This window comes from Anastrepha obliqua, chromosome 2, assembly GCF_027943255.1.
Source record: "Anastrepha obliqua isolate idAnaObli1 chromosome 2, idAnaObli1_1.0, whole genome shotgun sequence".
NCBI lineage: Eukaryota > Metazoa > Arthropoda > Insecta > Diptera > Tephritidae > Anastrepha > Anastrepha obliqua.
In genome coordinates this window covers 112,321,218-112,347,378 of record NC_072893.1, presented here as the reverse complement: position 1 = coordinate 112,347,378, position 26,161 = coordinate 112,321,218, and positions in this window count along the sequence as shown.

Genomic DNA, 26,161 nt, shown 5'->3' with positions numbered 1-26,161 from the left:
ATGCAGTTATTACAAGCGATAACTATACGCTATAAATACATTATAAAATCTAAATAAAACAGTTTGCTGTTGTTGTACAAATCTACATATTTGCCTTTGCATTGGTCACACACTATTTAGTGCAGTGAACACAAGTTTAGTTGTTGTTTGTGTTTTCTTTCAGTAAACTACCCAATAATTAAGTTAGTAGAACATGCAAAAATTACATATTTGCGAGCTGCTGATAAGAAAATATTATATTATCTTTTCAGCCTTTTTCGTCATCATATGAGCACTCTTCAAATTAGAAATTTTACAGGTAGAAAAGTGTAGCTTTTAAATTTGATTCAACTAATATATTAAATTCATCAACTCAGAATTTAATTTAATTGTATTTCATTTTTTTTTTCTTTGGGTAATCGCGTAAGCGGTTATTGCGTCAATCAAGAAGAAGAAGAATACGTCACATTAGGAGAACACTAACTATTTTTGTTATTTTGAAGGTTCTTATTTCATTGAAAACTCTTCACAATTTTATGCAAAATACTTATAAAGACGCACGATGTACAAATTTATTTTTCTTCGGCGTACGCAGAGAGCAGAGAAGTTAACATTATGTTATTATTATTATTATTATTATGTATTAAAATATAATTAAAATTATAGATTAATCTAAGATAAAAGCTCTAGCTATCAGAGCTATCGGCTTGGAAGTGATAGTAAATGTAAGTAAATATAAATTATAAGACTAAATAAGTTGAAATATATTTCTATATAGCTTTAAGAAAATTTTACATTTTTATTATATTTGTTTCAGAAGGGATGGAGAGAATGTTGATTGGATCTGCGTTATCCAGTGTTGTGGTGCGTAAGACGGAGATAGATGGACAATGTAGTAGAATTTGGCGTATGGTTAAGGGGGTCTTCTGGTCTCGAGGCCCTGAAATGAAGGGTTTTTTTGGGGATTGATTGTGACAAATCCTGTGAATATTTAAAAAAAATTTTTTTTTGTTTTAAAGGTACATATCTTGGCTTTTAAAAAATGGTTTTGACTTTGAAAAAAATTAACACCCGCGACCTTGAAATGGCGCTGAAGACGTCCACCTCCAAACGAAACAGGTCTCCATTTTGGTCACGGTTTTTCCACCTGGGTAATCAGAAAGCAAAAATTAGATATGCGTTGTCTTCAGAGTTGCCCTGGTTTAGTTTTCCCGTGACAGATTTTTTTTTTTAATTTTTTTCAAAAGTTATGCAACAATTTGCAAAAAAAATTTTTTTTTGCTCATTTTTTGAACTTTAAAAGGTTATAAAAATGGAATGAAAAAAAATTTCAAAAATCGTACACGGGGAAACTTAGCGGTAAGTTTTCCGAACCTTTTAAGACCAAAACCATTGAAATCGGAGTATAACTACTATGAAAAGTGTGACCAAAATGCTTAAAAAACACGATTTTCGGGGAAACGCGTTTAAAGATAAAGTTTATGATAAAACGGCCGGAGGAGGGTACACTTCGGTGCCCAGAAAAATGTGAAAAAATGCGATTTTCAAAAAATCCTTTCTGTGGCGTATTCTCGCATACACATACAACAAAATTATGCAAAAAAAAAAAATCGATTTTTTTTTCGCTGGAGACCAGAAGACCCCCTTAAGCGGCTCGCGTTGCAAAAGTTACACATTGGCGGTGGACTCTTTGTTAAATGGTATTGGTGTGTTAAAAGGGTACGTCCTAGCCTTAAACGTACAAAGCATCGGTTCATCCAAGTAGTAGTCGAAGTTGGCAGTATGGTAGCGGAACCGTGTGGATTTATTTCTTTGTATTCATGTTGGTAGATATACCAATTGGCACCCAGCTGATATAGCTCTCTCTTCTTTTCCTCTACGTTATATCTTTTTTCTCTCTCGCGGAACGAAAATGCCCAAAACGTTGCATGGCCTTGAAATTTTACTCTCCATTCTCGCTCGTCCATCGACGCCTAAGAAGTTCCATTTCAAATTGTTTATTTTGATATTTTGTCTATTAAAATAAAAGCGAAAACAAATCTGCGCTCTCGTAAAGCCAGAAAATAAGCATCCATTCTCTTACTGTGAGTGCACAAGCTCATTCGTCCGCTGTTCCACACAAGCTCACATGATTCAATTATTAAATGTTTGCTCACTAGTGACATTCGAATTTTGACACTCCCTTACAAAAGGTTGTATTTAAGAAGGTGCATAAAAAGGAAAAAATTAAATCATTTTTGGTAAAAATGGTAGCAAAATAGTATTATATTTTGTTACTTAAATGGAAACAAACTGCGAACGGCTTAAAAAATAAATTTTAATTAATATTTGAATGTAAATAATGGTATAGATAGAAGTGATCAGCGGAAATTGCCAAGTCTAATATTAAAACAAGAAATTATTTCACATAATCCAAGATTTTATTTTGTGAATTAATTTTTAAATTTAAAACTAATCACGAAGTTTCGCCAATATGAAACTATTTTGAAAAAATAAAAAAATAATTGGCACGTACAATTCTGTTAGGTGTTTCGCCGAGATCCTCCTCCTATTTGTAGCGCGCGTTCCACAATTCGAAGGCCCTACAGTTTTAAGCCGATTCCGGTAGATAGTTTTTTATGAGAAGCTCTTTCATACTGGTACTATGCTTTTCTAAGCCTCCTCTGGACACTTCATCCATCCATAGGAAGGTGGGCTCATTGGAAACAAGTTCTGCCAACTGTTTTATAATGAGGTCTGCAATGTAATCGATTGCGTCGGGACTATTCAATAATTCTTCCTGCTGTAACTCTTTAGCAAACGCCAGCTCTTTGCAAAACATGAGTTCCGTTTAAATCACCACATCATAAGAAATAAAGCTTTGTAAATTATCCATCTCGATCTCGGATTCAGTCAAATACTCTATCATGTCCTGACTTAAGCGGTATGTATTCCATGTCATACTACCATAGTCCTGAATATACCGATGAAAACTCTTGAGCGAGTGGTTGCTCGTAAGCAGTTCATTTTGAAAATGAAATGTTTTTTCTACAAATTTTACTTTTCCTCCACTTTTAGTCAAAATTTCTAGAGCTAGCAACCCAGTGTCTTGCTAAGGGAGCAGATTTGGGAATAAGAAAGCTGCTTACTGAGCAAACCTTTTATTATTGAATCATGACAAGCTCATTCGTTTTTCTTTGCAATACAGTGCGATTGGCGATGTTATGTTAGCAAGAGCGAAAGGCAATGAAGTTCACTGCTCGAGCTTCTCCTCCTATTTGTGGTGTGCGTCTTGATGTTGTTCCACAAATGCAGGGACCAACAGGCCGACTCCGAAAGGCAAATGGTTTTTATTAAAATAGTTTCGCTAGTATCAGAAAGTACTCACTCTCACAACTGTTTTTTTAAATGTAACAAATTGAAAAAGTCACGCAGAGCGATGTTCGAACCGTATGGTAGATTGCCGATTTAAACCAACCCGAGAGGTGTGAACGGGTGCTTCACTTGCGGAATAGCACTCCAAGCGCCAAATAGCCACATCTTTTCTGTGTTGTTGCGTCATGTGCCTGAGCCAAGAGATTAGCGGAGTACTAGCCGTTTATTGTAGTGTCTTTAATCAACTAATCAATTAACAAAACTCCCTCGCAATCCCAAAAAATGGTACTCATAACCTTCGCAATGAACTTTTCCTTATTTGGGTGGCCTTTCTGCACATTTTATCTACCGTATCGACTATTGCTGGGACCGTTGCAGGCCATAGGTACTTTAGGTCCTATTATTATCAGCCGCCTTGTGCATGAGCTGCTTTGAGTCCGAACTGCGAACTGACGATATTGTGTAGACCTTTTAGAATTTAAGCAAGTATCCTTAAGCCAGAGCCAGCGCTACAGTCTTTTCATTTCAAAGACACAAAAAACACACTACAGCTGTTAATGGAAATATTTTTTTCTGAACACTGAGTGGACCCATGTATTTAGAACTATAATTACATGAGATATTAGCATTATCTCCCAAGTATTTTTTTATACCCAAATATTTTCAAAACAAGGAGTTATTTACGAATGATTTGTGTAACATTAAATTACTTTAATTGCCACACTTTCAAACTAATAGTCATTTCAATATTTTACGAGAATTTAGTAAACTTTGCACGTTGGAGCAGCGCAGTAGATGTATATGCCCAGCAGGAAAACCTGGCATTACAAATTCTTCGTTATTGTTGTTCCTGTAATAGCATAAAACATTCGCCCTACATCTTTGAAGAACGCCGCTGGCGAGATAATTATTCTCTGGAGATGATAACGGAGTACCGCCATACTTAATGAAATGTTTTACAGAAAATTTATATTGAAAATGATTGAGCTTATAGAACATCATATGCCGCGAGCGCAAAGTACCAAAACAAATAAGTTTCATTGGGGTCGATTTGCAGCTTTTAACGTTATCTGTACGAGCGTTCCACGCGAGCGAATCGTCAACAGTCGTGACCTCATTAAATAGGCTTCGTCTTTATGTTCCTTTTAGTCGTCCCCTATGACAAGAGCCATGCCCAACCCTTGTTGGGTTCCAGTCTAACAACATTCAGATGATATCAGTAGCAAGTTTACGCATTGTGTGATCAATTCCACTTTGTGTGATCAATTGACCACTTCGTGAAAGGAGCTGGTCAATCGATATGCAGTTAGCTGGCCCCAGATAAGCAGAATTGCTCTAAGGCGGCGAATTTTAAATGTTTGAGACGAAATCTGGACGCTCCGCTGCGGACAGTCGCAGCTTTTTGGGGGCTCACGCTTTCAAATTAGGCCTTACAAGAATGAAAGGTGCTGGAAAAAGAAAGGTAACTTTTTCGTTTCATAATTAACGTTATCTGTGTGTGTACAGCGTTTTGTAGAGTAAGAATTACGATGCTGGGCGAAGGAAAGTTTCTGAGTTTGTAGGTCGATATCGCCTTAGCTTCGCTTCTGGTTTATACATTTATGTATATCCCCAATGTTCGTATTCTATTCTTGTGAGCCCACCAGTCATGCTACTTATCTTCTATCAATTATCCAGTCCGCTGCACTGAGTATTACAAAAACTACTGATTGGAAGGGCATCGGCTAAATATATAAAAAATAACAATAATAATTGGCGCGTACACTTCTGTTAAGTGTTTGGTCGAACTCTTCTTCCTATGTGTGACGTGCGTCTTGAAGTTGTTCCACAAATGGAGGGACCTACGGTTTCAAGCCGATTCCGAACGGCAAATGGTGTGTATGGTACTTTTTCATGGCAGAAATACACTCGGAGGTTTGCCATTACCTGTCGAGGGGCGAGCGCTATTAGACAAAACTTATTCTATCATTTTGCTATTTCAAGCTCGAATATGCGAACCTATGCATACCTGAATGGTAGCACCACACCGATTCGGCTACGGTGCACAGTGGTGCAAAACTGGAATTTACTATTCAAAACAGTCTACAGCACACATTTCTTGACCGATTTGCAATTTTTTTTTTTTGAATTGCTCAGGATAAAATTGCTAACAACTCTGTCGTTGCGGATTTTTAAAATATTTTGCTAATATTGAAATATTTAAACAAATACATTTAAAAAACAAAACTTACAAACTTACAAAACTTACAAAATCTTTTAAAAATTAATTATTTTTATGAAACTTGGTATCCGGGGGTTTTCTGGGTCGCTGATTGCAAATATGATGTCAGATTGCCAAAATTCAAAATGGCGGATCCAATATGGCGGTCAAAATTTTCTTATAGTTAATTATTGTTTATGAAACTTGGTGTCCGGGGGTTTTCGGGGTCGCTGATTGCAAATATGATGTCAGATTGTCAAAATTCAAAATGGCGGATCCAATATGGCGGTCGAAATTTCTAAAACTTAATTATTTTTTATGAAACTTGACATACGGGGGTTTTCAGGGTAGCTGATTACGAATCTGATATTATAATTCAAACAATTCATTTTTGATGATTCATTACTATGTATTTAATAAAATTTGAGTTGTAACCTTTTTTTCAAATGATTTCACCGTATTTTATAATTAATTACACAGTCACAATTTATTATTTACTATTCTTTGAACAATTAAATTTGATTATTTATTAAATTTTTTTAGTGGTCATCAACTTGATAAATTTGTTTTTCTCAATTTTAAATTTTATTGAACTGCGTATAGAGAAAAGTAATAGACCTTTTCATTTTAATGTTTTGTCCTCTTCTAGCACATGCAATAATGTTTCATTGAAAGAAAGTAAAAAAAATGAAATGATCTATTTGCTAATCCTTATGGAATGTAAAAATGTTATTACTCTATAAGCTTGCTAATAATAGATCGGAAATATTATATTATTACGTAGGAACATAAAAGAAAAACTGGTTTAGTGTTAAAAAAGCAAGAATAAAGTTATCTAGCGAAAAAAGTCAATTTAAAAATTTTCTGTATTATCGACCGACAAAATAAAGTAGTGTCAGTTTCTCATAGATGGCGTGTTAAGCATTTAACATAACTTCTCTCACATATGAGTTCAATCTTATATATTATAAGTACAATACCTTACCTGTTGAGACATTTTACAAAGATTTTAAAATTTGGTAAGTAATGTTGTCGGTCTGATTGTTTTATGATTATCGTAAATTGTAATCTATATATTATCTTAGATTTTTGAAAACTGTGCTTTTGTTTTAAAATTATTTGACATATTATTTATATTATTTTGTAAATGTCTGAAAAGCTACAATGGACTACTTCAAAGTATCAAAGGCAGTTCTTTGTAACTTTTTAATAGAAAATAAAAGTAATGATATACAAGATTTACTTGATCATTTGGAAGTTAAATTTGTTCTGGATTCGAAACAATTAGAAATTGTAAAAAATGATTTGACTAGGTCTTTTTTCAGCACATTTAAAAAGAAATGGAAAGATTCTATGTACGTTAAAAGTAGTTTTGAAAAAAAATTTAAAAAATGGTTAGAAACTGATTTTATTGTGGATTTTACAAAAGCAAAAACAAAAACAGGTAGAAAATGTACTGACAATTTTGAAAAAGCTTCTGCATCGACAAAAAGACGAAAATTAATAATGATTGAAGAGTCTTATACAGAATCAGAAATACAAGAATAATTTTTGCGAATATTGAGAAAAAGTGGAAGAAGTAAATTAGCAACAAAAATAGTATTTTTAATGAAGGTAGAAAATACTGAAGATCAAAATGATAACACAGATTTTATTAAATTCTCGGCAGAAGAAGCGTTAGCTTTAATCGAAGACACAAAACTTTCAAAATATCAATACGAATCAATACAATTTCAGGCTAAGAAACGAAATGTAAATATTTTTCCAACATACCATCAAATTCTTGAAGCAAAAAAGAGTTGTTACCCTTCGAACATACTCATAACAGAATTAGGTGCAAGTATTGAATTACAGTCCCTAATAAATCATACTGTACTTCGACTTCTTAAGGATTCTAGTTTATCCCTTCCACCTTTTCAAGAATTAAATAAAACTTGCAATTTAGATTTCATTTTAAAATATGGATGCGATGGTTCTTCCGATCAAAGCATATATAAGCAAAAATTCAGTGAATCAAATGCCTCAGATGAATCAATATTTGCAGTGTCAATGGTACCTTTGTGCTTAAAAACAACTGATAATTCAAAAATTGTATGGCAAAATCCTCATCCATCGTCACCAAAACGTTGCGTTCCAATTTCTTTTGAATTCGCGAAAGAAACAAAGGAAAGGACTCAGTCGAAAGTGGATGACATTAAAAATCAAATTAGAGAATTGCAACCAATAATAGTTGAAAAATCTGAAGGCACCTATATAGTTAAAGCAGACATGGCTCTAACTATGGTGGATGGTAAAGTTTGCCAAGCTTTAACAGATACACCTTCAGCAGCAACTTGCTATATTTGTGGAGCAAAAACATCCGAAATGAACAATTTAGTCAGACTCGCAAACAAAGAAGAAAACCAATGTTTTTTTGAATTTGGCCTTTCTGTATTGCACATGTGGATAAGAATGATGGAATGCATTTTGCATATAGCATATCGATTAGATTTTTGCCGGTGGAGTGTAAGATCTGATAACCATAAAGCGCTTCTTCGAAATACTAAACAAAAAATTTGTAAAGAGTTTAGAGAAAAAATGGGGCTTATAATAGATCAGCCAGCACATGGTTCTGGATCTTCTAATGATGGCAACACTGCGCGTACATTTTTTCAGGATATTGAGTTAACATCAGAAATAACAAAAGTAGATAAAGAGTTAATATATAGATTCAGTATAATTTTAAAAATGTTAAGTGGAAGTAGAAAAATACCAACAGACTTTTTTAACGACTATACTTACAAAACAGCTGAGTTGTTCATAAAGCTCTATCCCTGGTACTATATGCCATCTTCTATTCATAAAGTGTTGATACATGGTGGTAAAGTAATAGAGAAATTTTTACTACCTATAGGGAAATATTCAGAAGAGGCTGCTGAGGCCAGAAATAAGGATTTCAAACGTTTCAGGGAGTTCAATACTCGTAAAATGTCACGAACCATAACAAATGAAGACTTAATACATAAACTTTTAGTTTCTTCAGACCTTTACATAGCCTCATTAAGAAAAGAATGGAGAAGCAATTCTGCAGCAAATGATCCCGAAATAGAAGAACTTATACAGCAATTTGAATCAAAGAGAATGTAAAACTTTGTCTTTAAAATCTACTAGACTATTAGACTATTACTAGACCTCTTGCCTTTACTGGCTGGAGATCTTCTCCCCTTGCCTTTATTGGCTGGAGATTTCTTCCTCTTGCCTTTATTGGCTGGAGATCTTTTCCTCTCGCCTTTACTGGCTGGAGATCTCTTCCTCTTGTCTTTACCAGCTGGAGATCTTTTCCTCTCGCCTTTACTGGCTGGAGATCTCTTCCTCTTGTCTTTACTAGCTGGAGATCTTTTCCTCTCGCTTTTACTGGCTGGAGATTTTTTCCTCTTGTCTTTACTGGCTGGAGACCTTCTCCCCTTGCCTTTACTGGCTGGAGATCTTTTCCTCTTGCCTTTACTGGCTGGAGAACTTTTCCTCTCACCTTACTGACTCGAGATCTTTTCTTCTCGCCATTACCCTGTTTTGCAACTTTTCACCGTATCAGATCTACCATTTCAAGTTTAGGAATATTAACATCGGATTTGTAATCAACGATCCCAAAAACCCCCGAGTTACAAGTTTTCAGTAAATTCGAATAAATTTTAAAAAATTTCTCCGCCATATTGGATCCGCCATTTTGAATTTTGACAATCTGACATCATATTTGCAATCAGCGACCCCGAAAACCCCCGGATACCAAGTTTCATAAACAATAATTAACTATAAGAAAATTTTGACCGCCATATTGGATCCGCCATTTTGAATTTTGGCAATCTGACATCATATTTGCAATCAGCGACCCAGAAAACCCCCGGATACCAAGTTTCATAAAAATAATTAATTTTTAAAAGATTTTGTAAGTTTTGTAAGTTTGTAAGTTTTGTTTTTTAAATGTATTTGTTTAAATATTTCAATATTAGCAAAATATTTTAAAAATCCGCAACGACAGAGTTGTTAGCAATTTTATCCTGAGCAATTCAAAAAAAAAAAATTGCAAATCGGTCAAGAAATGTGTGCTGTAGACTGTTTTGAATAGTAAATTCCAGTTTTGCACCACTGTGCGGTGGCCGAAATACATTCCGTTCGTGAAGCAATTTTCAAGTTCAACATTCGATGCCAAAGCAACGGATATTGTTCTGATATTAAACCAATAATTCCCCATGTCCTGAAGTAACATCGCTGCGCCACATTCCATTAAAATTCAGTCGACACATTAACTGCAGCGTTTCCTCTTGAGATTTATATGCAGAGCCGACAAGTCCAACAGCAGATCCTTTTGAGTGTGTGCAGAAAAAGCGTTACGAGTAACTTCTGAGGTTGTAATGTTTGGCAGTTGTCTGTCCAGCATTGAAGGCGAAAATTTAATCAGGATCCTGCGGCTTCAAATTACAACTAATTAGTTGATTCAAACCGAGTATCAAATTTGGTTTCAGACATTGGGTTTTGCAAAGCGTTTTCCGTCACATGCAGTACACAATTTTGCCATTGAGAGAGCGGAGATTTCGGATGCATGCCATATCAACCAAAGAAACGCATCTTATTCAAGAGCTTTTGAGTCTTTTGTCACTATAATCTTCCGCATTCCTGACATAGCGTATAAATTATGGAGGCGCGGGATTTCATAAAAATTCATTTCCAATATTTTAAGGTGACTTGACTGAAGTAGAGTTCGCACCAATGGCCTTTGGGCTTGTAACCTCTCAAGCACACTTATATTCGATTATTTAAACTTACCGTCAATGCTTTATTTAAGAGCGAGGCGACTTTCCTACTGTCTACTGGCGTATACTTCCTGGTCTACTATTTATGGTACCTTATTACACCTGCCATACCGCCGCACAGTCACGCGAGCCGTTATTTATGTACGAGTATTCGTACAGGCAACCACATTGGATTTCAGGCAGCAACCAGATATTCCACCTAAGCAGGCAACTAACAGAGGCTAATTAAATGTGTTACAATAACAGCAACAACGAAATGCGATGTAAGCACCAACAAGGCGACCATTTGGTATATCCGCTGGCACTTTGAACTCTCTGCTGGCAGCAGATAATGCTGGGATTATAAGGAAGTGTTGGAGTGTACGTCCATTTCCGCTAGGCGTTGCTCCGTTAAGTGCTACATGCTGCAAAGCTCGAGGTACATACTTAAATACCCAAGCTAGTTTCATTGATATGTAATACGCTTACTGCAGCTTCTATGCCCACAGCTTCCTGCCCCTGGTTTTCCATTCGAAAATATTTTCTAAAGTTATTTTTGTTTATTTGTTTGTACGGCGGCTATGGTTGCACATCGCTGACAGCCCTTGCGCCATCCGCTTTGCATTCCTGATAAATAAAATGCAAATGCCATTGGCAATCGGTTAGCAGCGGTTTTGGTTACTCTGGGTTACACGCGTTTATTGCTGGTTGAAAATTGGGTGCTGGGTGTTGGTGGTTAAGAGCTCGTGGCTAGCGATTTCTTAAGTAGCGCCGCCTTGGCCGCCACAAATTCGCAAAATCACCGCAGGCCCGCACTTAAAATGGTTCTTCTCTAATTTGTTTTCCTACAATTGGCATTATTTCACTTCGTTTTCTCCTTAAAACAGCGCAGATCCTCACTTTCGCAGTACTTCAGCAACCACACTTGGCCACCACAGCTCGTATATGGATGCTTGTGCGGCCACTTAGCGTTACTTAGCAATTATATAAATCCTTTGGCTATAAATTTGCGAATGCTACTTCTGGGAAGGAGAGTCATGAGAGGAGGATGGATTTATTGTAAGCATATCACATTATATTATAAATCTAAGTGTTATCTGAATTTAATTCAACATCTTTTTTAAACAAAAATTCTATAAAATTGTTGCTAATAAAAACTTCTTTTTCTTCTTGATTGGCGCAATAACCGCTCACGCGATTTTGGCTGAGTTTATCATAGCCCGCCAATCGTCTTTTTCTCATGCTAACAGGCGTCTGTTGAACACACAAATGAAGCGACCTGATCTTTCCAAGGCAGAGCTGGCTTTCCTTTTCCGCTGCTACCACCAGCTCGTACCGCATCGAATACTTTCAAAGCCGGAGCATTTGTATCCATTCGGATGACAAGACCTAGCCAACGAGGCCGCTGAATGTTTATTCGCTGTGCTATGTCTAGTATGTCGCCTTAAAGCTCATACAGCTTTGTTCCATCGCCTACAATACTCACCATCACTAAAGTCGAAAGCTCCAAAAATCTTCCACAAAATCTTTCTCTCTCACACAACTAAAGAAACGCCTCATCGGATATTGCTTCTGCGCCATATGTTATTACGGACATGATGAGAGCCTCATAGAGTTTGGTTTTGTTCGTCGAGAGAGGAATTTACTACTCAATTGCCTACTTAGTCCAAAATAGAAATTGTTGGCAAGTGAGATTCTTTGTTGCATTTCCGTAATGGCATTGTTATCGGTGTTAATGCTGTTTCCTAGATGAACGAAGTTTCTTACAACCTTGAAACTATAACAGCCATCAATGATGTGGGTGTCGATACGCGATACTGTCTGTTTGATGACAGGGGGCACTTTACTTTGTCCACGTTTACCACCAGACCCATTCGGTTTGTTTACTCTTGTAATCCGTCAAGCTTCTTCTGGATTTTATCATTTCGAGCTTCACCTGTTTGGTTGGTTGAAGTGGTTGGTTAGTGCTTTCGCGCCATTTTGTTGCCACATCCTCGCTACCAACAAGTCTGTCGACTGTATCCAGTCTGTGCGATTCAGAAACCTCAGAAGGTTGTTCACGCCTATACCGGCCAGCTCTTCGAGGTTTTCAAAAAGCGGTTTGCCGAGGGTTAACATCCTCGTCTTCCATAGGGTATATCACTCACAGAGGAAGTTGAAAATAGTTTCCTTTTTCTCTGGTTGATTACAACTATGGCTATTTATATTTATATTTATTTTGGCTGCCTGCTCTCCTATGGGTCTGAAACCAGTTATCCCCGCCGTGAGTCTGCAGGCATCCCTTCGTTTCATATTTGTCAATGTTGACGTTTGTTTGGGCTTGTAGGTGGGCCATAAATCTGGGTGGGAGTTTTGGATCGGTGTATATGTTGTATATGTATATGTTTTTTTGCAAAATCTGGTCATGTCGCAACTGTACCACTAGAACAAATTACAACTCAAACTCTTATTTTATGTTTATGCAGCTCAATTCTTGCTTCAGATGTCTTAGCATCGCAACTCAAATTCTCATTTTAGGCATATGAAACTCAATTCTGGCTTCAGATGCCTTGGCCTCGTAACTCAAACTCCCATTTTAGGCATATGAAACTCATTTCTGGCTTCAGATGCCTTGGCCTCGTAACTCAAACTCTCATTTTAGGCATATGAAGCTCAATTCTGGCTTCAGATGTCTTGGCCTCGTAGCTCAAACTTTCATTTTATTCATATGAAGCTGAATTCTGGTTTTAGATGTCTTGGCCTCGCAACTCAAATTCTCATTTTGGGCATATGAAGCTCAATTCTGGTTTCAGATGTCTTGGCCTCGCAACTCAAACTCTTATTTTAGGCATATGAAGTTCAGTTATGGCTTCAGATGTCTTGGCCTCGCAACTCAAATACCCATTTTAGGCATATGAAACTCAATTCTGGCTTCAGATGTCTTAGCATCGCAACTCAAACTCTCATTTTATTCATATGGAGCTGAATTCTGGTTTCAGATGTCTTGGCCTCGCAACTCAAACTCTCATTTTAGGCATATGAAGCTCAATTCTGGTTTCAGATGTCTTGGCCTCGCAACTCAAATTCTCATTTTAAGCATATGGATCTTAATTCTGTTTGTTTTTATTTCATGCTCGCTAATTAACATCTTAAAAAAGTGTAATAACTTTTACCGTCCGCTTTCTGGCTGACGTGAAGCAATGCGTAGACCATTAGAGCCTAGTAATACCGGATGGAGTTCAGACGTTTGGCTTAAAGTAACCTAATTCAACTCACTTAATCTAACTTAACTCAACCTAACCTAACCCAACTCAACTGTATCAAATCGAGTCTAATCTAACAAAAGCTTGTTCAATGGATGACTCTGTAGTGGGTCGGTTTAATAGGAATATCTTTTTTTTAGTACCAGCGAAAATTCTACTCTTTTCATGCGTAGAATAATTCATTCATTCCTAGAATAGAATAATTCCATTTATCATATTTTTTATATACAAGTTTCAATATATCTTTACAAACCGTTATATTATAATTTTCAGCTAATTTGTTTTTTGCATTTTTCGCCTCCCGAAAGGAAATAAATCAACCAAAAACATATGCGGATCGTCGGCGTCACAGCGCTGGTTACTCCCAACTGCTTAACAATGGCAACAGTTATGCAGCAGCAACAATAGCAAAACATAAGTGAACAAAGCAATAGAATAGCAGATGGCCGGTACAATGTAATATATGGCCAACAATAGCAACCACACCCCCAACCACAGGCTTACATCCCCACACACACAGACACACACCGCCCACAGCAAGGCAATCGTAGTACTGAATTCGCCCACCGTTAGTGCGTGGACGTGAACCGCGAACGCCAGCACAACAGAGGCGGAGTGTTGCCGTATTGTCGCTAAGTTATGGCGTGGATTTACGAGAAAGCATGCGAAAGCATCTTTGTGGGTGTAGGAGTATGTGTGTAGCCATAAGTCGTTGCCAAACTACTATAACTTTATTGCCGTTCTCACATTTCTTATGCGCCCAGCGTCTTTTTATGCCATTCTTTTTTGAACCACCCGAAAACCAGCTGAACCAGAGTGGAGCGCACAATGCTCGATGTCTTCTTTACATGCGTATATGGAAATTTAATATTTTTTTTTACTTTTTCAAGCTGGCTTTCTGGTATTCCGCTCTAGCCACAATCTCGCTGTCAGCTCTACTGCCTGCAATCTTTTCATTTACATACATACAGGGTTATACATTTAAACTAGAGGCATACAAAAACATTTTTTGCTGGTTTTGTGTTCATTATTTTTATTAGTTCTAGAAATTGCAATTTTTTTATTTGAAAATGATAACACACAAATGGCCAATTTGGGTCTTGACGACAAGTTATGCATTTTTTTCGTTTCAGCGTCTTCCATTATTGGCTCAATGTGTCGGAAAATTTTCTGATAATTTCACACTCTTGTTGGTTTGTAATTCAGCTAAAGTCTCTGACGTTGCCATTAACTAGTACCTCGGACTTCTTCAAATAACACCACAAATAAAAAGTTATTTTTAGACCCAACAACTGCCAAGCGCTGCCTTAATCTAATTTTTATAAAATAATGGTCAGAGTCGCAGCAAGCTCCCCGGAGTGAACGAACGTCAATCTATCTGGTTAGCTTTTCGGCTTCCAGGGATTTTCCACGTTTGTTTGTGGATGCGCCTGTGTTGGAAATAAGTACTGCTGATTCATAAGTTATTTTCAGTTGCAAAGCTTATTAAGTATTGGCCATTATCACTATTAGAATTGTGTAGAGAGTGCATCGCAGAGACCTCTATCACAAACTCTTCCTTGCCGATTTTAGCGTTAAAGTCGCCCAGTAATATAAACATACTGGAGCCAGCGATTTTATTGCACTCTTTAGAAAGCAAATCGTAAAAGGCATCTTTTTCTTCATTTTTTGCAGCTTCAGTTGGAGCGTATATTGAAAATATTGTCACCGCTTGGAACTTGGGATTATTACAGACCGTAAACTTAATTTGAAACGAAACATGGAAGACTAAGAAAGTGGTCGCTGTCATACATTCGGTAGAGTGGCAGCCACCGCAAGCTAACCTAATCTATCGTGAAGGTACTACTGTTGAAGCAATATCAGATAATATCCCTCCTGAAAGTGAGATGCCAATATCAATAATTTGATTAATTTGTTCAAGCTCTCTTAGAGCTCGATTGATAGATGCATTGATGATTGAATTAGATTTAGCTATGAATAAGTAGGATAAGCTAGGTTGGCGTAATTTTTTGGACCTGTATTGAGAAGCATCCTCCAGTTACGACAATAGAATAAATATATTATATGATAATGACCAGACATTTTCTTCTTTCTAAAGTGGCTCTACTAATAGGTTCATATAGGAGTATAACCAGATTATCTACTTTTTCGAGCTTAACTCCCAATCCGTAATTAAAAAGCGAGATTACCCAAAATCCAAGATTATAAAAATAATGCTAGATTATAATTATACTGTTTTCACATACGACCTTGTGTTTGATTGATTAATTGCCGATATACAGAAAAAAGCGTGTGCCCACAGACGCTTTGGCCTGTTATTGCTTATTATAAATGTAAAATCGAATTTCGCATGCGTGTTGCTGCCATAATTTTTTTCAACTTAGTATACGTCGCCTATAGAGCCACGCTGCGATGGGGCGCAATGCCAGCCGTGTGGGATCGCTACCGGGAGCTGGGAAAGGAAGAGAGACGTATTATCCGAAAGAAGAAATGAGAGGCCGCAATACGTAAGTGCGCAAAGTTTGAGATCCTGGCCAATAGGAACAACGCCCGAAAATTCTACCAGAAAGTTCGGCGGCTTACAGAAGGTTTTAAGACCGGGGCGTTTTCTTGTAAGAACAAAGACGGCGATCTGGTGGTTGACAGCCAGAGTATACTTAATTATGTAGGAAACACTTCTCGAAGCTGTTAAATAGTGATAGCTGCACATGTCACAGAGGATGTGGAGATACCGATACCTCAATCATTAACAACGGAATTGTCGTTCCGCTACCCGACCATGACGAGGTGAGAATATCGATAACGCGACTAAAAAACAACAAAGCCGCGGGCGCCGACGGACTGCCGGTAGAGCTACTCAAATATGGCGGCGAGGAACTGCTAAGGTGCATGCATCAGCCTATGCAAAATATGGTCAGATGAAAGCATACCTGCCGATTGGAATTTAAGTGTTCTCTGCCAAATACATAAGAAGGGCGATCCTGCAATCTGGGCCAACTATCGTGGAATTAGTTTTCTAAACATCGCCTATTAGGTTCTAGCGAGCATATTGTGTGAAAGGCTGAAGCCCACCATCAACCAACTGATTGGACCTTATCAGTGTGGCTTTAGATCTGGCAAGTCAAGCATCGACCAAATATTCACAATACGAAAAAGACCCATGTAAGGAGAATCGACACACATTATCTTTTCGTTGACTTCAAAGCTGCATTAGACAGTACGAAAAGGAGTTACCTATATGCCGTGATGTCTGAATTTGGTATCCCCGCAAAATAATACGGCTGTACAAGATGACGTTGCTCAATACCTGCAGCACTATCAGAATAGGGAAGGACCTCCCCGAGACGTTGGATACCAAACAATGTTTCAGACAGGGTGACTCGCTTTCGTGTGAGAGCTTTCGCGTAACCGCTCAGGCACAATTTTCTATAAGAGCCTATTTCATCGGCTTTAACAACCGGGCTGTTATTTCTGCTTTTTCTAAACTGAATAATTAAGCAAAGCAAGTATCTTCGGTCATCAAATAAAAACTCATGTATCGGCACCCATGTCACTTTCGACAGGTATGATTTCGAGGTCGTAAGAGACTTCGTTTATCTACGAACCAGCAATAACACCGATAATAATGTAAATCTGGAAAGCCAATGAAGAAGCTATCTTGCCAAAAAGTGCTACTTTGGACTAAATAGGCAACTGAATAGTAAAGCCCTTTCTCGACGAACAAAACTAACACTCTACAAGGCTCTAATCATGCCCGTCCTAACGTCTGATGCAGAAGTTTGGTCGAGGAAAGCAAGCGTCCCTTGAAGAGTTTGAGAAAAAGATTCTGCGAAAGATTTTTGGACCCTTGCACCTTAGCAACGGTGAGTATCATAGGCGATGGTACAATGAGCTGTATGCGCCAATGAAGAAAAAGATATGTAAACATTTTTAAACTTATAAGTGAACGGGTGCTATAAGATGGCAAAGATTGTGTGAAATATCAGGTCGTCAAATTACACCAGTAATTCCAAACAATTCCTAACAAAAGTTATAAATAATTTCTTATGTGTAAATGGATCCAAAATTTCTAAACTGTTCTGATGTACAAGTGTTGACAAATAGTAGAAGTTTGGCCGCTACAAAATTTACGTGACTTAAACACATAAGTTCTGAGTCCAGATATACTGCTATATCTTTAACAATGCTAACCAGCTTCAGCTGAGAACAGAAAATTGTGAGAGAAATATGTGAAATACTCGATATAGTAGAATGGAGCCGCAAAAGAAGACGAGATCGGAGCAACATATCCTCAGAATGACCGAAGAGCGCTTGTCAAAACTGGTGATGACCGGGAAACCATATACTACAAACTCGCGAGGAAGACCACCAATGAGATGGAAAGAGTGCTGGACATCGGGATCAACATCCGATCATTAATAACACAACAATATAAAAATAATCCTAAATAAAGATGAAACAGAATGCAAAGAAATGAAAAATAAAAACAAATTTATTTTATTTATTTATGCATTTTTTTCGTACACTTTTCTTTATATGCGATATTAGTAGCACGACGTGTATTTAGAGCTGCGAATTTCTTTGCTGTGCTGCTTGGTCTACCAGATTAAGTAAATATAGCAGTTTTACATTTTCACCTAGCCATGTGTTTTTTCATATTTCTTCAGTTTCCTGAACTGCTTTCGTGAATTCCGTAATCTCTTGTTAACAATATGCTTCATTTTTTTTATTATAGGACCGGTTTTCTTGCTAATAATAATACCTAAGCCTCTTTGATTAGGTATTAATCGAGGCCCGGTGAGTTTTCCTGGGTAGAAGTAAGCTAGAAAACAAGAACACGAATATTTTAATAGAAATACAAAAATATATAATATATATAAATAAGATGAGTAAGTTTGCTTGAAAATAAAAGTTTTGCAAAGAGGTTCGTAATGTGGTATTTATCGCTTATAGGTGGGCAAAATCGATTAGTGTGACATCCATTTGTAGTATGCAAACGTCCTCCTGCTCAGATCAACTTTGGCGACAGATCATTGACTTTAGCAACCTTTCTCTTTTCAATCCACCCAAAATGTTGCTTTTACCTCATTTTTGTTTAGTGACGGGTCATAAGCTTTATCGCTGAATATTCCTCGTGCATATTCTTCCGCAACTTACACGCTACTCCATAACTTAAGGGTATCCTGGGCGTTTGTTACCAGTTTAAATATTTATCTTTGCTGAAATTGGATCTGCCCTTGTAACCACATAGGTCAGTTATGATAGAGGTTTCAGCCGCTAGGTTCAGCAATACTCTTAGGGCAGAAGTGCAAGCATGTTGTGTTACCATATTCGGATTAACTTTACTTCCACGTCAACCGTGCAGTATACCTGATGAACTTCATCAGTTTTTTTAATACGATTGATGGCGGCTAGCTCAAATCATCTGGAACCATTTGCCACTTGCCATTTTTCTTATACAATTTTCGGCTTTCATTATTGCCTGCGCGTCATGGTCCTAAGATCCTCTGGCTTATATTTTTTTTTTATTTCGAAAACAGGTCTTCTATCTAAAACCGCAACGCTGCGTTTTCTTCTACGGTGGCAGCATACCGGCTTACTTTTCTGTGTTCGTTTTGCAAGAGTATCCAATCTCGTTTTCAACTGTGGTACGAACTGGCTCCGAAATCGGATTTCATCTTAGCTTCCGCTAAAAATCAAAAAGCAACTACAGATTTTATCGACAAACATCTTCTACTCGTTCCCACATTTAAGCAACTTATATGTAAACCGAATCACATTAAAAACTGCTTATCTCTAAAAGAAAAATCGAGTAAGTAGTATAAGGTCTGAAGGCTTACCGCAACAGCCCACCACAAGACACAAGAAAATAATTTTCAGTAATATATTTTCGATGCGCATTTCGGATTCTTCAAAAACGCGTTCGTAACAATGCTTCGAAAGAGAATGCTTCAACTTAGAACAGGCGGAAGAAGAACATTCAGTTGGGACTTAAATAGTAGATTCTACAAAAGCTACTAAGCCAATTATTTAAACAATGGGACTTTTTATTTGAATTGAGTCTATTGTTAATGGCAAAGAACGTGTGCCGAATTGAAATGAGCACATTTTAACTAAGACAAAACACATTCCATAGAACCAAGCCATACAAACGGTTTGGGTAGAACTTCCTTTCGCCGTTATTGTGTACAGAAGACAATATCAATACACTTTTGTATCCACGCCCACTAGTGCCGAAAGGTATTATAATTTTTTAGTGCAAAAATGTTGTTTTTGGAATCAAATAAACAAATTCATAGGCTATGAGAGTTTCAGTGGGCGGAAATTTAGTTGTAACACATAAAAAGTGTGGATAGATTTTATCTGAACTCTATAATATATGTGCTGGTTCTTCCAACCCACTCGCGTCGCCTGTTTTTATTTGGGTTTGCTTTCCTTAGCTTGTAGTTGACATGTGCATCTGCTCCGCCGTCTGTCGTGATTGTGCAGCCGAGGTAGCAGAAGCTTTGGACAATTTCACCGGACACCCGTCAACCATTATATGTCTTGCTTTAATGGGGTTGACTCTCATAGCCTTCGCCTTGGGGATGTTGACCTCCAGTCCGACAGTGGGTGCCAGCGTGACTAATCTATCTGCCTTCGTGGCATGTCAGTGAGCTTGTGAGAGTGGTGGCAGACGTCATCGGTGCAGTATGGGTTCTCAATATGTCTGGTGAAAATCCATACGATGCCTCTTTGTGCTGAGGCAATTGGCTCATGCTGTAGTCTAGGACGATGGCGAAGAGAAGGGGTCTTACGCCTGTGTTGGTGGTAAACGGGTCACTGATATTGCCATTGTGAAGCACTAGCAGTTTGGAGTTCTCAAAAAGGGCTGCGATTAGGCGGATTATCTTAGCTTAATTATCTTATCTTAGGGAACTCCATTTCTACTCAACTGTAGCCATATTGAGTCTTGTTTGATTGTATCCAATGCCTTCCTGAAGTTGACAAACAGCGTGTAAAGCGTGGAACGGTGTTCAGTTGATTGTTCTACTATGATGCGAAGAGTGTTAGCTGGATCAACACAGCTTCAGTGAAGGCGGAATCCAGCTGGTTCGTCTCTTAAAGAGCTTTCTATAAATTGGAGTCTGCCTTGTATGATCGTGGCTAGAATTTTGTAGGTGGTGTTGAGCAGAGTTATTTCTCGCCAGTTGCCGCAGTCACGCAAATCGCCTTCCTTGGGCAGCTTCACACATTTTCATTTAGAGAAAATCAAGCCGAATATATTAAAGGTGGTTTCCAAGGTGAATTCAGTGGGTACCTTCCCAAAACTGTTACTTTATTTATTACCAATTTTATAATGGAGGACCTGAAACACTGTCCTTAACTTTGCTTTCTAAATCGGTATTCAAAAATGGAAGACAGAAGACGGAATGGAAGACCGCCTTAGAAATCCGATTAATATCGAATGGTCAAAAATTTATTAAAATATTATAAAAAACTTAATCAAATCGATGCCTCAACGACTTCAAAAAATTATAATAAAAGGGTGAACCAACACAAATTATTCAGCTCCAAACTATAAACTAACCCCAAAAATTTTGTTTGTTCATTTTAAATAAAGGGTTTTTCAATTGGCGCGGGTCGATTTTGGCGCCTTGTGGCAGCCATTTTGTTTTGGTGACATCTGTCAAATCTTTTGTTTATTATTCATTCATTAACGTTCATTAACGCAAACGTTGCGTGCATTGCGCCCATTTTTCGGTAGACGTGGTGGCCTTTCCAATTTCTTATGGCCCATATTGAACCATATGGACCTAGACGACATGTGGTTCCAGCAGGACGGCGCTATGTGTCACACAGCAAATGCCATTTTATTCCATTTCAACATCTACCCGCCGTTATTGAAAAACCCTTTAGTACCTCGGACTTCTTCAAATAACACCACAAATAAGAAACTTCCTGACAACATTAAATCGGGAGATCTGAGTGGACAATCAAAGAGTTCGACAGATCATACGAATTTGACCAGATATTCGCAATACGTCAAGTTTTAGTCGCAATTCGTCAACTCTCGAAATGTGGACAAAATTTGGTCAGGTTCTAAAGAAATTCGGTTTATGCATTTATCTTACTAAAAAAAATGGTGAATGTTGTCCGCCCACTATTGGACTCATCCATATACAATTCCGCCGTTTTGCTAAATATTCTTCGCTGAGTGGACGCGATGACCACCTGTCCAGCAGCAGAACGCAGGTAGCCAATGGGATCCCAATCCTTTCAAAAAAGCGACCTCACAGGTCCCCTGTCTGGCCTGCTCATCCGTCTCGCAGTTTCGTGAAATGTCGCTTTAGGCAGGCACACATACGAGCTTTATATCGAAGAATTCGGATGCCATCGAAAGTAAAGTCTGGCATTCCCCAACCAGTTTCGAGTGAACCATCAGCGAGCCCAGGGCTGGGATTGCAGTGATTGACTACGACTGGCTATACACCTAGAATAGATAGAGGTTAACCAACGGTATGTTTCTGCAGATCCCTGCAAATGGGAGCAGGCGATTTTAAGGGTCTGTATCCAGTACCAGATGTTATCCAGTATCCAGCCAACCATAGTGGCAAAGAGAGATTGAAACGCTTCTCAGACTGGTGTTACTAGATGTTGTATTCGTCGGAAAATGAGCGTCGAGCAGAAACTTTGGTGACTCCTCTCCACCTCGCCCAATATCCCAATTCGTTTCTCAAGTACCCCGAAAAAAGATTAAACCATGTTCGAAGATAACATATTAAAAGGACATTTTTGAGACCTATAAGTTCCTAGTTCGAATCTCGGTGAAAGATCAAAAAGAAGAAAAAGTTTTTTCTTATAGCGGTCACCGCTCAGCAGGCAATGGCAAACCTCCGAGTGTATTTCTGCCATGAAAAAGCTCCTCATAAAAAAAATATATGGCGTTCGGAGTCGGCTTGAAACTGTAGGTTCCTCCATTTGTGGAACAACATCAAGACGCACGCCTTTGATGACATATAATTTTATCATCCAGCGCACTTTAACTTTCATTGTTGAATTGAGAAGTACGACCTAAAACTTTCTAACGCCATTTCTCGAAGTGCATTGCTGCATGGCATAAATCTCTTGCTGACGCTAGCGCGCGGTATGACAATAGTCCATCTGACAGGCTGTTAGAAAATATCAGCTTGCCTTATGCTTGCCCAATTTAAACGACCTACCCTGTATGCTAAATCTTCTTTTACTATTTATTGCATCTCTTTTGCTGCCATTGCTACTCGGAATGATATATGCAGCATGCGGTTATAGGTCTTTAAGTTTATCTCTTGTATGTTTTGGCCAAATCCGTTGTCTACCATCTTCTGCTTGGCCAACTCTTCTTTTCGACACAGATACATAGATAAGTATATGCCATTTTCTCTGCAACACTGATTTGAATGTGCGAAAATTTGTTTCTCCTTTCTATGATATTTGTGCTGCTTGCGACAGAAAAATGTTTTACCGAGAAAAAATTAAACCGAAAATAAAACAAAACTACCTACAAAGATGAAACGAGATAAAATGCAAATTTTTAGTTCTGTGGGTGGCGTAGATTTTGAACTGATTTTGGAGCTTATTTCTTGATATGAAGATGAAACGCTTATTTTTGCAGTTGTAGCTGACGTGTACGCTTGTTAAAAATGCTTGAATTTTTTGTTATATGCGCCAGTGATGATAAATTTGGCTCAATATAGTTCGGAATTGAAAAGTAAAGTGACTAAAACCGCATTTCCTTTTTTGGTAAAATTTTCAATCAAACTGCAGCACTGCGTGAATTTTTCTTTCTTTACAGATTACTTCCTTATAATATATTGTAAATACGAAGTTTGCTAGATAAGTTTTGAGATAAAGCAATACCTGCTGTGCAATCTGACATTGCCATCGTAAAGTATGACATTTTTAGTGGCAATTAAACTCAGAACACTTTGTCGTACGAGTAATATTTGTGATGTTTACAGGCACTTGAAGCAATGACTTGATCAAAAACTTTTGATGTAGAGCAAAGCAAGAACAGTGCGCAGCCGATCAACTCGTTTTGACTTTTGATGATAAATCACCATTTCGTATCACCGCCTTTCGCTGGTCTTGTACCCGTGTTTGATGACTGAGGGCGCTCCCGAGCAAAGTCGGTATTAGCAGCGTGTGCTGCTATCACACGACGGCAAAACAAATTTCCGACTGATTGATTGGTAAGTTTGGGTTTGGCAGCTATTCGAGTAAGACGTGTTTCGTGATTTCTGCTAAGACGGAAAAAGAGCAGCATCGTTCGGTAATTCGTTTTTTGTTTTGGGTTGAGAAAAAATGAGAGGAGATAAAAGCAAAGTTGGATGCTGTCTATGGGGATGCTTTGCAATCTATAATCACAGTTAGATATTGGTTCAACGAATTTAAACGTGGGCGAACATCCCTGCAGATTCCGCGGAAGATTTTTGGACCTTTGCACATTGGCGACGGCAAATATCGCAAGCGATGGACGATGAGCTGTATGAGCTTTATTGCGACATAGACATAGCGCAGCGGGTACGTCGTCCGAGTGGAAGCTGAATGTACTCAATGGGGTACCAGCTTTTGGTAGCAGAGGAAGAGGAAGGCCTTCTCTGCGTTGGAAAGATCAGGTGGATAAGGACTTGGCTTCATTTGGTGTGCGCAACTGGCATCGGTTAGCATGAAAAAGAAACGACTGACGCGCTTTCTTATACTTGGTCAAAATCGCGTAAACGATTATCGCCTATTAAGAAGAAAAAGATCATCCGTTTGTTATGAGGAGTGACCAGGACGCCCGGCAGACGTGGTTACGGAGGAAATCATTCAAAAAATCATCGACATGATTCTCGCTGATCGACGAACGAAAGTGCGCGAAGTAAAAGGAGCCATAGGTGTGTCGACCGGAACGGCAATTAATATTTCACAAGAAAAGTTGGCGATGAAAAAATCGTCGGCCGCGATTGCTCACGGTGGACAACAAGCGAATGCGGCTGTTCACTTCGAAGCAGTGTTTGGAGCAAATTTAGCCAGATCCGAAGGAATTTTTGCGGCGAGTTGTCACCGCTGATGAAACCTGGATTCATAATTACACACCAGCAACTAAGTAACAATCAAAACAAGGGATTTCTCTTGGTGAATCTGCTCCCAAGAGGGCGAAGACAGCCCCATCGGTCGGAAGGATCATGGCGACGAATTTTTGGGATGCAAACGGCATCAACCTCATGGATTATTTAGAAAAAGGAAGAACGATCACTGGGCAATACTACAGTGAGTTATTGGCCTTCTTTTACGGCACGGCCACATTTGGCGAAAAAGAAGATACCGCATATTAATGCAAAGTTGTCGCCGCCAAACTCCATAAATTGCGTTACGAATTGCTGCCACACCCCACGTTTTCACCCGAACTGGCTTCCTGCGACCTTTTCTTGTTTCCTAACATGAAGAAATGGCTCGCGGGAAAGAAAGTAGTTCAAACGAGAAAGTCATCGTCGAAATAGAAGCGTACAAATCCTATTTTTTGGAGGGATTAAAAAATAGCCGAAGCGATGGGGGACGTGTAATTTTATAAAAGGGGACTATGTTGAAGAATAAAAAAATAAAAAAAAAAATGGAATCTTCATTTCTAACACGAGTACTTATTGAAGAACTCTCGTATATTATCTATATCAACTTTGACTACACTAAATCGTCTGTTATTTCACAAGTAAGATATAGTATAACTTTGTCCATTATGCAATAGCCGTACAAGTACCGAATAATATCTTGGCAGGTGTTTCTGTTTTTCGCACACCTTTTCCAGTTTCTTAAGCCAAGAGAAGCCAGGTCAACTTCAAGTTGGTCTTTCCACTGGACACGAGAACGTCTTCGCCGTCGACCGCCAATTACTGTCAAACCCTTTCTTCGCCGGAGCAGTTCCTTCCATACGGACGACATGACCCAGCCACCTACCTTAGTCGCTGCAGAGTGACTCTTTTAACTATGTCAATATCTTTTCCCCTCCAGAGAAAACCCCGCTCTCGTAAAAAATATCCAAGTGAGCCATCTTAGCTTTGAGAGCAGTCATTTAGCCTAACTCAACAATATCCAGTACCCTCAAATACCCCTTAGCGTCTGAGTTATAAAATCCAATCAATTACGAAAATATTTCTTTTACGTCCTGTACGTACGAGTATATTTACCTGCCAACACATTTCCAAACATGCAATTTCGTAATTTCGTTTTTACTCTCTTAACAAGTTAGCATATTTTCATAACAAGTCACCAAAGTACCAAGAAAATAGTCAACAACTATTTTTACTCCTATAAAATTAAGTAGGAACGGTGAAGGCAGAAGTCTCATTCTAGAAGGAATTTGCTTTAAAGGAGACAAGGCAACGTAGCTGGATGTTGTTAATACGTAAGTAGTTATGTAAACAAGCAAGTAAGTTGGTGAATACTCGTATTATAAGTGCGCATGCAAGCAAGTGTTCACAACTATTAGTGGTTATGCGCTTTGTGCCCGTAATGGCTACAACTTAGTAAGCGCAGAAATGTAAAACTCTGTCCGGAAGTTTTTGACACGAAAATGTTGAGGTTAAAGTGGTTCCAAACGTTGCCACTAAGTATTTAGAGGT